The 15,000-nt window shown below is 42.2% G+C and overlaps 6 non-coding genes across 6 annotated transcripts; 2 read left to right on the forward strand and 4 right to left on the reverse strand.

Annotated features, from left to right (window-relative positions):
• Nucleotides 1-5,997: 5,997 nt before the first annotated feature.
• Nucleotides 5,998-6,069, reverse strand: TRNAE-CUC (transfer RNA glutamic acid (anticodon CUC)). The gene has a single exon. It is a non-coding gene; the product is annotated as a tRNA-Glu (tRNA).
• Nucleotides 6,070-7,865: 1,796 nt separating this feature from the next.
• TRNAE-CUC (transfer RNA glutamic acid (anticodon CUC)) lies at nucleotides 7,866-7,937 on the reverse strand. Its single transcript has one exon. It is a non-coding gene; the product is annotated as a tRNA-Glu (tRNA).
• Nucleotides 7,938-9,225: 1,288 nt separating this feature from the next.
• TRNAE-CUC (transfer RNA glutamic acid (anticodon CUC)) lies at nucleotides 9,226-9,297 on the forward strand. The gene has a single exon. It is a non-coding gene; the product is annotated as a tRNA-Glu (tRNA).
• A 1,325-nt stretch (nucleotides 9,298-10,622) lies between these two features.
• Nucleotides 10,623-10,694, reverse strand: TRNAE-CUC (transfer RNA glutamic acid (anticodon CUC)). The gene has a single exon. It is a non-coding gene; the product is annotated as a tRNA-Glu (tRNA).
• Nucleotides 10,695-12,831: 2,137 nt separating this feature from the next.
• Nucleotides 12,832-12,903, forward strand: TRNAE-CUC (transfer RNA glutamic acid (anticodon CUC)). The gene has a single exon. It is a non-coding gene; the product is annotated as a tRNA-Glu (tRNA).
• Nucleotides 12,904-14,509: 1,606 nt separating this feature from the next.
• Nucleotides 14,510-14,581, reverse strand: TRNAE-CUC (transfer RNA glutamic acid (anticodon CUC)). Its single transcript has one exon. It is a non-coding gene; the product is annotated as a tRNA-Glu (tRNA).
• Nucleotides 14,582-15,000: the final 419 nt, after the last annotated feature.

The raw sequence follows: 15,000 nt of genomic DNA on the forward strand, positions 1-15,000 counted from the left end.
AGAGCACATGAAGTACCTCAGTTATCGTACATTCCAGCCATGTTGGTGGACTTTGCGGTACAGCTCGGGCCACACTAGTCTCCTCCGTCCTGAGATCCCTAGACACCCTCAGGCCAGCTAAAGCTTTTGATTGGCCAACTGACCTGACTTCGGTGTGTGTATGTGTATTGTATATACATAAATATAAAAGATTGGCACTTTCACACCCCACAGGAGGTGTGAACCCCCGGTTGGGAAACCCTGGCATCCTAGCGACTTCGTATGCGAGTAGGATAATAAACACGAGCGAAAAAAGGATTAGGTTCTTCCCTTGTACAGCCAGCAACAAAAGCGGCGACGCCTCACCAGTCCTGGCTCGGTGAGATCATGCCCTTCTTGCCCTGAAAGGAGGCCCACCTTCAAACAACTAAGGCATAGTTAGGCTACTTCGAATGTGAGGAGGTGGGAAAGTACGGAATAATAGTGCAATAATGACTGAAGTATACATGGAGAGAGAGAGAGAAATTGGGATTGCTTTTATTCCTGTTTACTTGTTAATTTGATGGATATATTGGAAACCTGCCTTAAGAAATAAATTATCGTATATTATTTCGAAAATTATTATCAAGAAATTTTATCGCATCGTTTTATTTCAGTTCCTTATCATATTTTCTATAAATAAAAAAAACTGAACATTGTTGGAACTTATTCATATTTAATAATCGTCAGACGGAAATATCCTTTATTCATATATGAAGGATGTATATTAACATATGGCTCGGCATTATCCTAAGCAGCTATTCTCTCTCTCACTTCGTCTTATATCACCTGGATCCGCTATTTAGATAATAGTAAACTTTTGATATGTTATTTGGAAAAGAACATATGACATTAGTTCATACGCCATTATATTTCCAAATGTTTACAACCATTTCATTACCAAAAATAACGAAATAAATATGAGAGACGGATATCGAAAGCAATGGGTTTGGAAGGGAAACACTGACAAGGTGCTGGACACCAGACGCTACAACGACAAATAAAGGCGTATAGTCAAGGCTAAGGAAATATCCTAATTTTTTAGTCCTTTTTTCATACAATACAGACGTCTTATACGGCAAGAAGAAGCCGCCGTGGCCAAGCAGGTCGCGGAAATAAGAGACCCGTCCGGCCGCATCCCCCGCTTGATCCTCGCCGCCGGTCCCTCCATCGAGTGCCCGCGGAGGGAGAAGCAGCCGTGGCCCACCCCGCGACTCGTCGACCTTCGGCGGCCCACCCCGCGACTTGTCGACCTTCGGCGGCCCACCCCGCGACTCGTCGACCTTCGGCGGCCCACCCCGCGACTCGTCGACCTCCGGCGGCAGCGCGAGTGCAATGCGGAGGCACTGCAGAACCTCCGGGCACTCGCTGAGAGCATCAAGGAGCAAAAGACGCCGATAGCACCGAAAGCGGTCGTCGCAGTCGCCGCCTCATTCATCGTCCTCGGCATCCGACGACGCGCCTCGGCCACAGCCAGCCCCGCATCACAGCCAGTAATAGAAGGGTCATTCGACCTTCCTTCTTCCCCATCACAGCCAGTAATAGAAGGGTCATTTGACCTTCCTTCTTCCCCATCACAGCGAGTAATAGAAGGGTCATTTGACCTTCCTTCTTCCCCATCACAGCCAGTAATAGAAGGGTCATTCGACCTTCCTTCTTCCCCATCACAGCCAGTAATAGAAGGGTCATTTGACCTTCCTTCTTCCCCATCACAGCGAGTAATAGAAGGGTCATTTGACCTTCCTTCTTCCCCATCACAGCTAGCAAGAGAAGGGTCATTTGACCTTCCTTCTTCCTCATCACAGCCAGTAATAGAAGGGTCATTTGACCCTTCTTCCTCATCAAAGCCAGCAATAGAAGGGTCATTTGACCCTTCTTCCTCATCAAAGCCAGCAATAGAAGGGTCATTTGACCTTCCTTCTTCCTCATCACAGCCAGCAATAGAAGGGTCATTCGACCTTCCTTCTTCCCCATCACAGCCAGTAATAGAAGGGTCATTTGACCTTCCTTCTTCCCCATCACAGCGAGTAATAGAAGGGTCAGTTGACCTTCCTTCTTCCCCATCACAGCTAGCAAGAGAAGGGTCATTTGACCTTCCTTCTTCCTCATCACAGCCAGTAATAGAAGGGTCAATTGACCCTTCTTCCTCATCAAAGCCAGCAATAGAAGGGTCGAATGACCTTCCTTCTTCCTCATCACAGCCAGCAATAGAGGGGTCATTTGACCTTCCTTCTTCCTCATCACAGCCAGTAATAGAAGGGTCAATTGACCCTTCTTCCTCATCAAAGCCAGCAATAGAAGGGTCATTTGACCTTCCTTCTTCCCCATCACAGCGAGTAATAGAAGGGTCATTTGACCTTCCTTCTTCCTCATCACAGCCAGTAATAGAAGGGTCATTTGACCCTTCTTCCTCATCAAAGCCAGCAATAGAAGGGTCATTTGACCTTCCTTCTTCCCCATCACAGCCAGCAATAGAAGGGTCATTCGACCTTCCTTCTTCCCCATCACAGCGAGTAATAGAAGGGTCATTTGACCTTCCTTCTTCCCCATCACAGCCAGCAATAGAAGGGTCATTCGACCTTCCTTCTTCCCCATCACAGCCAGCAATAGAAGGGTCATTCGACCTTCCTTCTTCCTCATCACAGCCAGCAATAGAAGGGTCATTCGACCTTCCTTCTTCCTCATCACAGCCAGCAATAGAAGGGTCATTTGACCTTCCTTCTTCCTCATCACAGCCAGCAATAGAAGAGTCGAATGACCTTCCTTCTTCCTCATCACAGCCAGCAATAGAAGGGTCATTTGACCTTCCTTCTTCCTCATCACAGCCAGCAATAGAAGGGTCATTTGACCTTCCTTCTTCCTCATCACAGCCAGCAATAGAAGGGTCGAATGACCTTCCTTCTTCCTCATCACAGCCAGCAATAGAAGGGTCATTTGACCTTCCTTCTTCCCCATCACAGCCAGTAATAGAAGGGTCATTTGACCTTCTTCCTCATCACAGCCAGTAATAGAAGGGTCATTTGACCTTCCTTCTTCCTCATCACAGCCAGCAATAGAAGAGTCGAATGACCTTCCTTCTTCCTCATCACAGCCAGCAATAGAAGGGTCATTTGACCTTCCTTCTTCCTCATCACAGCCAGCAATAGAGGGGTCATTTGACCTTCCTTCTTCCTCATCACAGCCTGCAATAGAAGGGTCATTTGACCTTCCTTCTTCCCCATCACAGCCAGCAATAGAAGGGTCATTTGACTTTCCTTCTTCCCCATCACAGCCTTCCCCATCAGAATTGGAAAAGGTGATAGAAGAAATGCATAATCTGAACCTAAATTCTACTTATGAGGCAAACTTTGCCGCCGAGATTGCCGAGCTCTTCGGATTCACTATCGAAGAACCCATGTCTTACCGACCGAAGCCGGTTGTGAAAGAACCATCCGGCCAGACCCTCCCCAAGCAGGCTGGCAAGGCCGCGGGGAATTTCGGCGTGAAGCTCGTCAGGCCCCACGCCGGCAACCTCGTGGCGCCCTTCCTCGTCAAGGGCAAGCAAGAGGCCGCTCAGGCCTTTATTCAGCACATGGAAGCCTGCATTTGTGGCAACAGGCCCCTGCGCATGCCTTTGCAAATACCTGTGGACCTGCAGCTACTCCTGAAGACCAAGCAGGCCCCCGGGATTTGGCTGAAGATGGCGCTGAGGGAGGACGACCCTTCGGAATCCTGTGCCTTAATCGGCAAGGAAAAGGACCGTGCGCTGATGCTCAAAAAGCTCGCGGACATCGAAGGACAGGTCCGCAGCTCTGAAAGCGCTTCCCCTGACATCGCGCCAGCGCACTACGGCAAGGCCATCGGCAAGGGCGGCGCCCGCATCAGTTACATCAGGGAAAAGTACGGCGTCCGGGTTAACGTTCCCAAGGACAGGGAATCGCCCATCGTCGTATCTGGCCTGTCCGCCAATGTGCGCGGGGCCATCAAGGAGTTGGAGGAGCTCGTCCAGCAGGACGTGCTCCAACAGCGCGTGGTCCTCCCGGTGGAGATCCTTCCCGAAGACATCGGCATCGCCATAGGAAAAGGCGGATGCCACGCCTCCAAGGTCCAGGAGGAGTTCGGGGTTAAGCTCCGCACCCACTCCCGCGAGCACCCTGAATGGCCCCTGGTGGTCGAGGGGCCTTTGAGCGCAGCCGAAAAAACCGTGGACTCCATGCAACTCCAGGTAGCAGAGAGACGCCGCCATAATGAAGAATTCGCCGAGAGGAGCTGAAGGGGACGATTCCGGTCTGCGTCGAACCCGGGCGGATCGGCAAGGCCATCGGCAAGGGCGGATTCCGAATCCGTCATGTCGCCCAGAGGCACGGGGTGACGATCCAGCTCCCTGAGCGGAACAAGCCCGGCGCCCAGATCCTGGTGACGGGCCTCAAGGAAAACGCCCGGGCCGCCGTCGCCGAACTCGAGCTCATGGCGAACCTCAAGCTCCGCCCCGAGCACGTCCTCGTGCCGCTCCACATCAGGCGCGAGGAGCATATCCTGGTGCTCGGCCCCGAAGGCAGCATGGCCGCATGGGTTGAGCGCAACTATGGCGTTCAATTCTTGTGGCCGAGGGCTGGAAACATGCCCTTGCTACTGGTAGGGCTCACCAAGGACGTGAGCAGGGCGGAGGCCGCCATAATGAAGAGGCTGTCCGGCCGACGCGCCCACTGAGCAGCTTCTCTTCCCTCCTTCCTTACCCAATTCCATCGCCTCTCCTGACGCTGAAAGTCCTCGGTGCCAGAAGGACTTTCATTCATCTTTGATGATTTAGAAGAATAGGACGATTATTCGTGTCTAACTCTGTGCGTATAATCAATTCTGTTTGTCACTCATACAAACAACAGAATTGATTATATAGTGCTAATGAAAAAAATCATCAATGATAATCATAATCATAATAATGATAATAATAATGCTTATGACATAATCACAGTGATGATGATAATGATGATCATTATGATAAGCATTGATAGTAAAAATGGTAATGATGGGCCTGGGCGTGCGGCGGCGCGGAGCCGGGCGGCAGGTCCCTGGGGGCTGCGGTGGCGACGCCTCCTGGGTGATAATGAACATCAATGATAATGATAATGATGACTCAAGCTGACCCCAACCAAACCGTGCTTCGCGATTCATGAACGCGACTGGAGGTCGTGGTTCGTAGGAGGCACCCGAACGAAATAAAAGGAAAACAAGGTAATCGATACCTATACCTTTACACCCCATTACGCTCGAAGTTTTGCGGCCAAAGCCATTTATTAATGTTTGGTAGCCCAAGAGGCGCTATTTGAGACGATACATTATTCACACCCACAAATATTACTCACAGTATGTATGTGTGTGTGTGAGTGTGTAAGAGAGAGAGAGAGAGAGAGAGAGAGCGAGAGAGAGAGAGCGAACGAGAGAGAGAGAGCGAACGAGAGAGAGAGAGAGAGAGGGGGGGGGGGCGGAGAGTGAGAAGGGCGGGGCCGAAGAGTGAGAGTGAGAGGGGGGGTGCAGACACTAGCCTCGATAAGATGGGACTGACACATAGCCGAACACTCACTCCTTGCTTTGCGTAGTGAATCTAAATTACCCCCTGCAACCCCCCGCCCCCCCTTTCCTAACTATGTCCAGGTTGTTTGAACGTAGGCCACCTTTCGGGGCAAGAAGGGCGAGATCTCTCCAAGCCCAGGTCTGAAAAGGCGACATCGCTTTTGTTGTTGGCTAAACATTCTTCCAAGAATCGTACAAACGATTCAGTAAAGCTGATGTCACACTAGTCTGGTCATGTACAGCTACAGGGATTGGTCAGGTCAGCAGCCTTCGGCGAGGGAGCCCAGGTCAGAGAAGACTAGTGTGACCTTCCCTTACGTAGCTGTCCGGTTCGCTTAGACTACCTGGCAATCATGGTAACATGATACGGAAAGTACACCGTCTAATCTGCGGTTGTATTTATTACTTACTATGGTTTTCCTGAAAAGTTTCCCGTGCCGGGAATCGAACCCGGGCCTCGCGGGTGAGAGCCGCGTATCCTAGCCACTAGACCACACGGGATATGAATATTTTCCTTGGCTTTAGGGTTCTAACATTGCAAGGGTGCATCTATGAAGTTACAGCTACGACAATTTATAATATAATAGTACATCGTGTCAGATTACTGGATCAATTAACACCGAAAATAATTGTTGGTTATATGTGATGTTGGTAATATCCACCTCTGTATGACCGTGTAAAATTTTTAATACTCAGAGGGAGCCAGATTTCGTGAGTGGCCCCCTATAGTTTTATTCAAGATTTGATATACAATTCATATATGAAAATAAGGGATTATACAATGATTTCTTTAATGCCTGTGCAAAAACATTCAAAATTATATATATATATATATATATATATATATATATATATATATATATGTGTGTGTGTGTGTGTGTGTGTGTGTGTGTGTGTGTGTGTGTGTGTATGTATATGTATATATGTAATGATAAATAACGTGTAACTTGATATTTATATTTTCTGTATTGACTAATGTAATAATAAATTGTTACATCACAGTTTCATAATGGCATTTTTGTCAAGAGTCATTTAGGATGCATGGGCCGGTGAAGTGTCATATTGGAATCTGCATGAATCATTGGCATTCAGTCTGCGTTAGATATTTCATGCTTTCACATTGAATCCTAGAGCTCTTATTGTTACATTACTGATTTGATTTGTATGAATTTATGATATCAATGCTAATAAAGTAGAGCGAAAAAAAACGAAGACCTGTGTTGAGGATGGCAGCTCCTCCAGTGTTGATATTCAGCATTCCGGAGGCATTTTTGCGGGCACTTTGAGGTGGACTTACCAATTTTACATTTTAAGTACTATCATTATAACAATTATTAATTGTATTAATTAATTATAACAATTATAACAATGGTAAATCGGAGATCTCACGGCTTAAGCAAGGAAAAAAAGGTATACATACATATAAATGTAGAAATACAAGACTGTAGTCACATATAGACATTTTATTACCATTCTTAGCATAACCAGTTTAACAGTCATGCCAAGATTTCTGTACTTGCAATAACCCTAATGTGAAGACAAAAGTTATTACGCTAACAGGGGCTATCCCGTCAAGGATTTGATATAAAGGATAATTAAGGTGTTTGTGCCATGCAGTGACGCTTTCGTACTAAATACAACTTCTGCAACGCCTCCGTTTCATAATATGAAATGATACGTAGCCGAACTGACAACCAGTAAAGACATTTCAACAATGAAATGTCACTTGTAATAAACAGTGAGGATTCTATATCATATCTCTATATCTATGAATCTATCCATACATTCTCTACCTCTCAATCATAACTATATTCTACATTATATCTATGAATCTGTCTATATATTCTCTCCCTCTCAATCATAATTATATTCTATATTATATCTATGAATCTATCTGTCTATATATTGTATTCCTTTCAATCATAACTATTAAATCCCATGTTAAAATAATCTTAAGTCACTTTCACAATTCACTCTTTCTGTGGTTCAGCAAATGAGATTTTTACGCTTGTACTCTATCACATGTGCAACGTTTAGTTTCTATGTCTATATACACTGATCGTAAATGGCAGGGACACGCATAATAATATATGCTTTAGGCTAGGACATACTAAGTTGAAGGTGAAGGTAAACGAGTATATGCTAATATATGGGCATTGGTGATTATAGTACTGCGAACTTAATAAGAAAATAAAGCTCAGTTATTTACTTTACACATTTGCGAGACTTTGCGTCACTTATGAAGTTTACGGTGAGAATGCAGTGTGGCTCTGTGGTATGTTGGGAACCAGAAAAGCTTCCCGTGCCGGGAATCGAACCCGGGCCTCGCGGGTGAGAGCCGCGTATCCTAGCCACTAGACCACACGGGATATGTATATGAGTGAAGTCCTCCAGGTACTTAAATTAAGACCCACTACAATTTTGTCTTTTTGATTCACGAATCAATTCAACGTGGCAATTCATATATACACACACACACATATATATATTTAATTTTACATACTTTTATTTATATATCCGATATTTTTTTTCCGATGCCAGCATTATTTATGATGAAAGCACAACACTACTGCCTCGAAAAAGCAATACAGCAAAAAAGTCTGAAGTGGCCTCCCAGAGTCTTTATTTTCCCTTAAATTCTCAAGAACCATGATTCGAATATTTGAGCTGCAGTTTTGTTTAAATTTCACAGCTCAAACCGGTTTAATTCGTTAGTTGCTACACAAAACCCCCTTGTCAGTCACACATATGATTTTAAATCACATACAAAACCAAACGAATGAAATATGATTTTGAACACGAGTAATCAATATATCAATCGTTGTGATCATTGATAGTTTACGGTAATTGCTTATATTCATCGTCAAGTCACAAGGTTTTCTTGTTTCTGCACTTTCATTACGTCTACATTTGGTCATTGATAATTTACGGCACTTATTTACATTCAACGTCAATTTACAAGTTTTTTTTTCTGCATTTTCATTACGTGACTATATATACATGCACACACACACACACACACACACACACACACACACACACACACACACACACACACACACACACACACACACACACACATACACACACACACACACATATATATATATATATATATATATATATATATATATATATATATATAAATTTTGCGAACTTGGAATACAATAGATACAATAGATTTTCTTCTCGTGGAATCCTTTGTAATTCTAAACTTCTATAATAAGATCTCCTTACAAAAATGGCAAATTTTGATGTGTTTGCAAAATTTTATGGTAGAAAATCACATCAGTTGAAACCTTTAGAATATAAAAATCTTGTATGAAGTATTGCAAGGTCGTCATATGCAATAGAAAATCTCTTTTCCTCTCTAAATATATATTTTAAGTGGGTATTCGTTCACTTTACGTCTGAACCATTATGTATATATAAATGAGGGAATGCTTGTCTACCTGCAAGGGACGAAAAGTAATCAAAGACGATATGCAACGAACTTTTACCCCACACACTCTCTCTAGGATATTATATGTATCTTTGTGAATGAGGAGGAAAGAGCACGTGCTTTAACGATTGAGGAAGTTGTACCAAGATTGGCAATAAAAAACAGTTGTAGAGACATGACGAAACATTGACAAAATTATTCCACTACTTTCCAACTCCCGTGTGGTCTAGTGGCTAGGATACGCGGCTCTCACCCGCGAGGCCCGGGTTCGATTCCCGGCACGGGAAGCTTTTCAGAGTCGTCTGAATGCGTCATTAATGCTACGTTCGGTACTGCTTGTCTTGCTCTTCCAGACATCTTGTCCAGGACCAGCAGGACAAGTGGGCCGCGTTAGGAACCTCCAAGACCCTCGCTGCTCAGAATGCAACCGGCTCGAATGTGAACATTCACTTTTTTATCATACCGGTGTCTTTATTTTACTCACTGCATAGGTTTTGTAACTTCTCTGATGCATATTTAACTTACCTGCAACTGACAAACACAAAAATATCCTTTGATAACACCAATAAAGGGTCATAAAATTATCCACCAATATATTGTGGTTACCTGCAACTGTCAATGTTTACATACAAAATCTATTGTGACGTCATCTCGTCCTGCTCGGCCACCTTCGCAAGAGAGCGAGTTGGACGAGCTAGACAACTTGTCCTGGTCGAGATAGTGGAGGTTCCGAACGGTCAAAACATATCGTCCGACTGGTCTGGACGAAATAGACGAGCAGTTCCGAACGCACCATAAGTCCAACATATTACAGAATAGGTATATATATGAGCACTTAGGGGTAAAATGATTCAACATAACATCAAATGATGCAGTGTCACAACGTGGGTCTTGCAGAGTATGACTTCCAAACAAGCGGGCTGTATAAGAAGTTAGTAGCACGGCCTGTAACTATAGTATATCCTATGACTCTTAAGCCATTTTACAGCTCCTTAAGCTGCAGATGGGCGCAGCTGGTTCGCGTGACAGTTGGGTTCTGAAAACGCGGGATCGAGATCTCTGACGACCTAATTGACAGTTTCTTCCGTGCCTTGGCAGGTCCCTGGCATCGGGGACCATAAAATCCGCTCAGGCCCTGTGTGCGTGTTCTTTCTGTTACAGAGGACCACGGTTCCAGCCACTAATTACCAGGGCGGCCTCAGGTTACGATCGATGTATGCGGCATATTCCTACCAAGCCTTGCAGGATGCTTCGATAGTTGCTCCTCTTGCAAGATCCAAGGCCTCACGCAACTTGTTCAAAGCAACAAAAATTGACCTAGTTGGCCCGTCAACAAGTAGCGGGGTTGGAATGATTTTATCGGTTATTACGAAACGTACTTGGGTACCCACTAGTATATAACGATCCAAGTCTAGAGGTTGGTTTTCCACTAATGTTGCAGTGGCATCATTTACAACACGAATTGTAATGTATACAAGACTGCTTGCCTGCGGCTGTTGAAACATGTCTGAATTGTCAGGTATTCAAAAACATTACGAAAAAGTCCATTATGAAATTCGAGATCTCTATCATATTGGCTACTTATCTAAGTATTCAGACGACTCTTAAAACTTTCCCGTGCCGGGAATCGAACCCGGGCCTCGCGGGTGAGAGCCGCGTATCCTAGCCACTAGACCACACGGGATATGCATCGAAAATGGGCATTTAAATATATTTGAAGGTCTATAAGTTGCCTTTAAGTTTTCTCGCAGATATTGATGCAACTTCCTTAATCATTAAAGTATGTGCTCCTCAGTCACACAGATGTATATCTTATCTAGGTAAACATGTAGGATATGCGAAGGTCGAATATCAGCTTTGATTACCTTTCGTCACCTTTCGTCTGTGGCTGTTTACAGAGGGCATATACTAACCTACTTTTCAAACGAGAATATATAGAGGTAAAAATGATTATACAATATATTTGTATTTTATAGGTATAAATTGATGCAATTTTCTGTGTCACGTAACTTTTGCAGTAACAAAAATTGTAGAAGATTCCGCGAGATAGAAATGGAAGTTATGAATGTACATGCGAGTATGGACACGCACACGCAAGCAGAAGCATCAGTTGAGGGGGGTTAATTGCAAGACTGATTGCCTCCCTCAAGGTCTAGCTTGTCCCAATTACAGGGCCACACACACATATTTTTATTTTTTATTATTATCCTCATTTTATTATTATCATTATTTTTATATCACTGGTCGTAGCTTATTTTTTATTTTATTATTATTATTATTTTAAAATTTTCTCGAAGCGTGCTCGCTGCGCCCCAGGAACTGAATGTACTGAATTCGGTCGTCTGTTTTGCCTACCGCCCTAAGAAGCTGAAATGGAGCGAAAACACACACGTATACGTACATACATACATACATACATACATACATATATATATATATATATATATATATATATATATATATATATATATATATATATATATAATATATGTGTACGAATTATTTGTCTTCCATTGCAGGGGTTAGGGGAAGCTGCCTCCCCACCCCCCTAAGAGGGAGATCGCAGGGGGTACAGCCCCTGCAGTAGACAATTTAGTGACTGATTCTGTGTTCTGTGCATATTATTCATATTTTTCTCCGCAATTTCCCTGGTACATTTCATGCCCACAAATGTTATCGGGTTATGAATGTGTTGATTTGAGAGGTGTTTGGGCAATAGAGTGTGAGAGGAATCCATCGACACCAATTTCGTCATGGTCGGTCATTAGAAGGTATTCAGAATATATTTACCTTCGCTTGAATAGTACGTCAGTCTAATGTAAATAAGATTCAGTTAAGGTCATTATTAAACATGTAAAGCTTTCCTAGATCTTGAATATATCAAGTAATCAACCCATCCACGCAACGCTTTTTTAATCTATTTTTTTTCTTGCTTACCTAAATTGCGGATAAAATGGTTGCCTTAATTGCAGATAAAATTATGAACTTAATGTGCATTTCAAATATTTTTCACACCAGTGCTATTATTCGCGACGGATTTTTCTCGGAAAGATCTTTTTCGTGCCTGCTGGAGGGGCACGGACAGCGAATCTTCTTCAGGATGTTACAGCGATCATAATAAATTTCCTTGGAGTTTTGCAGTCACTGTTGTTTAAGGAATCAGTTTGTGCTTTGAATTTGAGATCTATTAGGGCTGTCAACTTTTTATTTTCATTAATACATTACACAAAAAGGGAATGCTTTCACACCCTGGAAAGATCACTGCCTCGTATATCTTTGGGAACCCAGGAATCCTCAGTCATTTTCTTATCTCTGTTAACCTGAAAATCCCACAACTTATTTGAATATCTACTGATCAATTTTAACATAAACCTAAGACATAGAATTGTTAGAACGTGTTTCATTACTTAGAGTTTAATTTTTATAAGTTGCTAAAATCCAGTAGAAAACGTTACTGATTATTGTTACTATGAATACACAGTATTTTGGTGCAACTGAATTCACAAATTCAAACCATATTTCAGTTGGTTTGTCCATTTTAATGGGAACACTGTGATTTTCTGTTTTTTTAAATGATTTTCTAATGCCGATCTTTGTTTTAATGCTTCATCATCTATCGAATTTTAGCAAAAAATAAGAAAAAGAAAAAGAAAAGAAAAATTCAGAGGTGAATAGGATAAATGTGATACGAGTCGGATTATTTGCACTTAAAGTTCATATCTGCTTAAAGGCAAGTTCGTCGTGTGGTCGGCCCATTTAGTTCTAAATAACGAAATTGATAATTAAAAATTAATCACAAGCAAAAGCATGCTTTGAATATATCCCGTGTGGTCTAGTGGCTAGGATACGCGGCTCTCACCCGCGAGGCCCGGGTTCGATTCCCGGCACGGGAAAGTTTTGGGAATGACTCAGTTGTGACGATATCATGTAGTCCAAGAACAGATATTACATACAAAGATTTCAACACAGTGGCATGGAAGTATTCTCCATCTGACCAATGTGAAGCGTACCAGGAAGGGACGAATGAGATACATATGGATCTGTTACACTTCATTACTGCCCTGTCTTCCCAACCTGATTTATTTCAGTATTTAACCCATATGCAAACAATACAATGCAGCCATGACGGAAATAGATACAACAGTACTTATCAAAAGCCACTAAATGGCGATATTTATGCTTATTACAATGACTGTGTCTTGATATATAATCAGTGAGTGTGTTAAGTATCTCAGATCGGATGGGAGCTAGGGTACGCCAGCACCAGTATTGCCAATTCTCTCCATGAAAAGTCACATTTCCAAAAGAAACTAAAAAGTCGCTTAAAGAGTGCCCTTAAAAGAAAAACATTCATTGAAGTGAAACGGAATTTTAACTAATAACACGATTACTTATTGCACAAACTTACCATAAAACCTACTTAATAGTATTTTATCCTTCAACTCACTTCCTCCTTATCTGCAATTGTAAGACTGGAATTAGAAGCTCGGGAACATGCATTTGAAGTCACGAAATTCATAGTCATAACATTGCCCTTGATGCCAAACCCCATGCTTCATGACCAAGATGGTTTTATGCTGTTAACATTATTTCTTATCAACAGTTTAGAATTTTCGGTATTTGGCATTAGAGTGTGGCATTGGAAATACTGTAATGATAATTCCACAATATGGGTTTCCACTATAGCATCCTTGTAATCTGATATTTCTGACCAGAGCTGAAGTGCATGACCTTAAAGGAATAGTTAAATGGCCAATAACCTGGTCCGTGCTGAGCCACAAGCAGTGTGACCTTCAAATTCTTATATTGTTATTATTTTTTAATATATTAACAATATTATTATCATTATTATTAATATTATTGTTATTATTATTTTACGTCAGTGGATATTTTCAAATAGAATGATCATCTGTCCACAAGCTAAACGCTATCACTTTGTTTTTGACCAGCTGTCATTTGATACCTATATTTGCTTTTTACTATTTAAACACGTTATGTTCTTAGGTTGTTTTGATTGGATTTGGCTGTTTTCAAAACCATCTTTTTCCTCAAATTAATTAGTAAATCGGAGTACTCTAAAACAGTGATTCGCAATCTCTTCTCTTCTATGGCATCTAACCAACATAAAATAATCTCCTTAGCCCAGTCCTGTGTCTGTCATCTTTTCAGATTCAGCTATTACAGATTATGAAAACTGTAATGGTGTCAACAACTATAGAACAAGAACACATTTTGGAAAGATTCCAATTTATTGATATGTGAGATGCACGGTAATGTGAGTGAGACAAAATCCAGTTTAATTCGTCGTAATTTTCATACTGCTTCATGGCCCTCCTAGGAAATAAATGAGAACTCCTACTCTAGAAACAGGGGGTGAGTTGCCAGTTTTTCCTTTTTTGAGATTGGAGGAGGTATTGGTATATTGCTTTGCCTACTCAGGGGGGAGTAATGAATGACCTTTGACTACAGGATGATTCACACGGAAGCCACCCGAAAACCTTCCCGTGCCGGGAATCGAACCCGGGCCTCGCGGGTGAGAGCCGCGTATCCTAGCCACTAGACCACACGGGATGTATAGGACATTCATCATTACAATTTCTTTATTAAAGTCAATTTTGTTTCGAGTTAGAATAGAAGGTATCTTTTATAGTATCCCAAAATCTCTAACAATTTATAAAAAAATTAATGTTGTATTATGCTTCCTACAAAACATGATACTATAAAGTGAATAGAACACCATTAAAGAACTTAGTATAATGCTATAGCTTTTAATTCCAAGCAAAAGAAAAAAGAAAACAAAAAATATGTCGCGTCAACATGAAGACAAAGAGCGGCGAATACCTTGTGGGATTAAAAAAGTTTAAAAATCTAACAATAAATAATGCATTTTATTAAGTAAACCTAAATAACAATAAATGTGTTAACAATCAAAGCATAAATATCAATCTTTAAAAGTATGAAATTGTTGCAATGCACTCCAGTGTATATGG

Source organism: Penaeus vannamei, chromosome 33 (genome assembly GCF_042767895.1).
Source record: "Penaeus vannamei isolate JL-2024 chromosome 33, ASM4276789v1, whole genome shotgun sequence".
In the NCBI taxonomy this organism is placed as follows: Eukaryota; Metazoa; Arthropoda; class Malacostraca; order Decapoda; family Penaeidae; genus Penaeus; species Penaeus vannamei.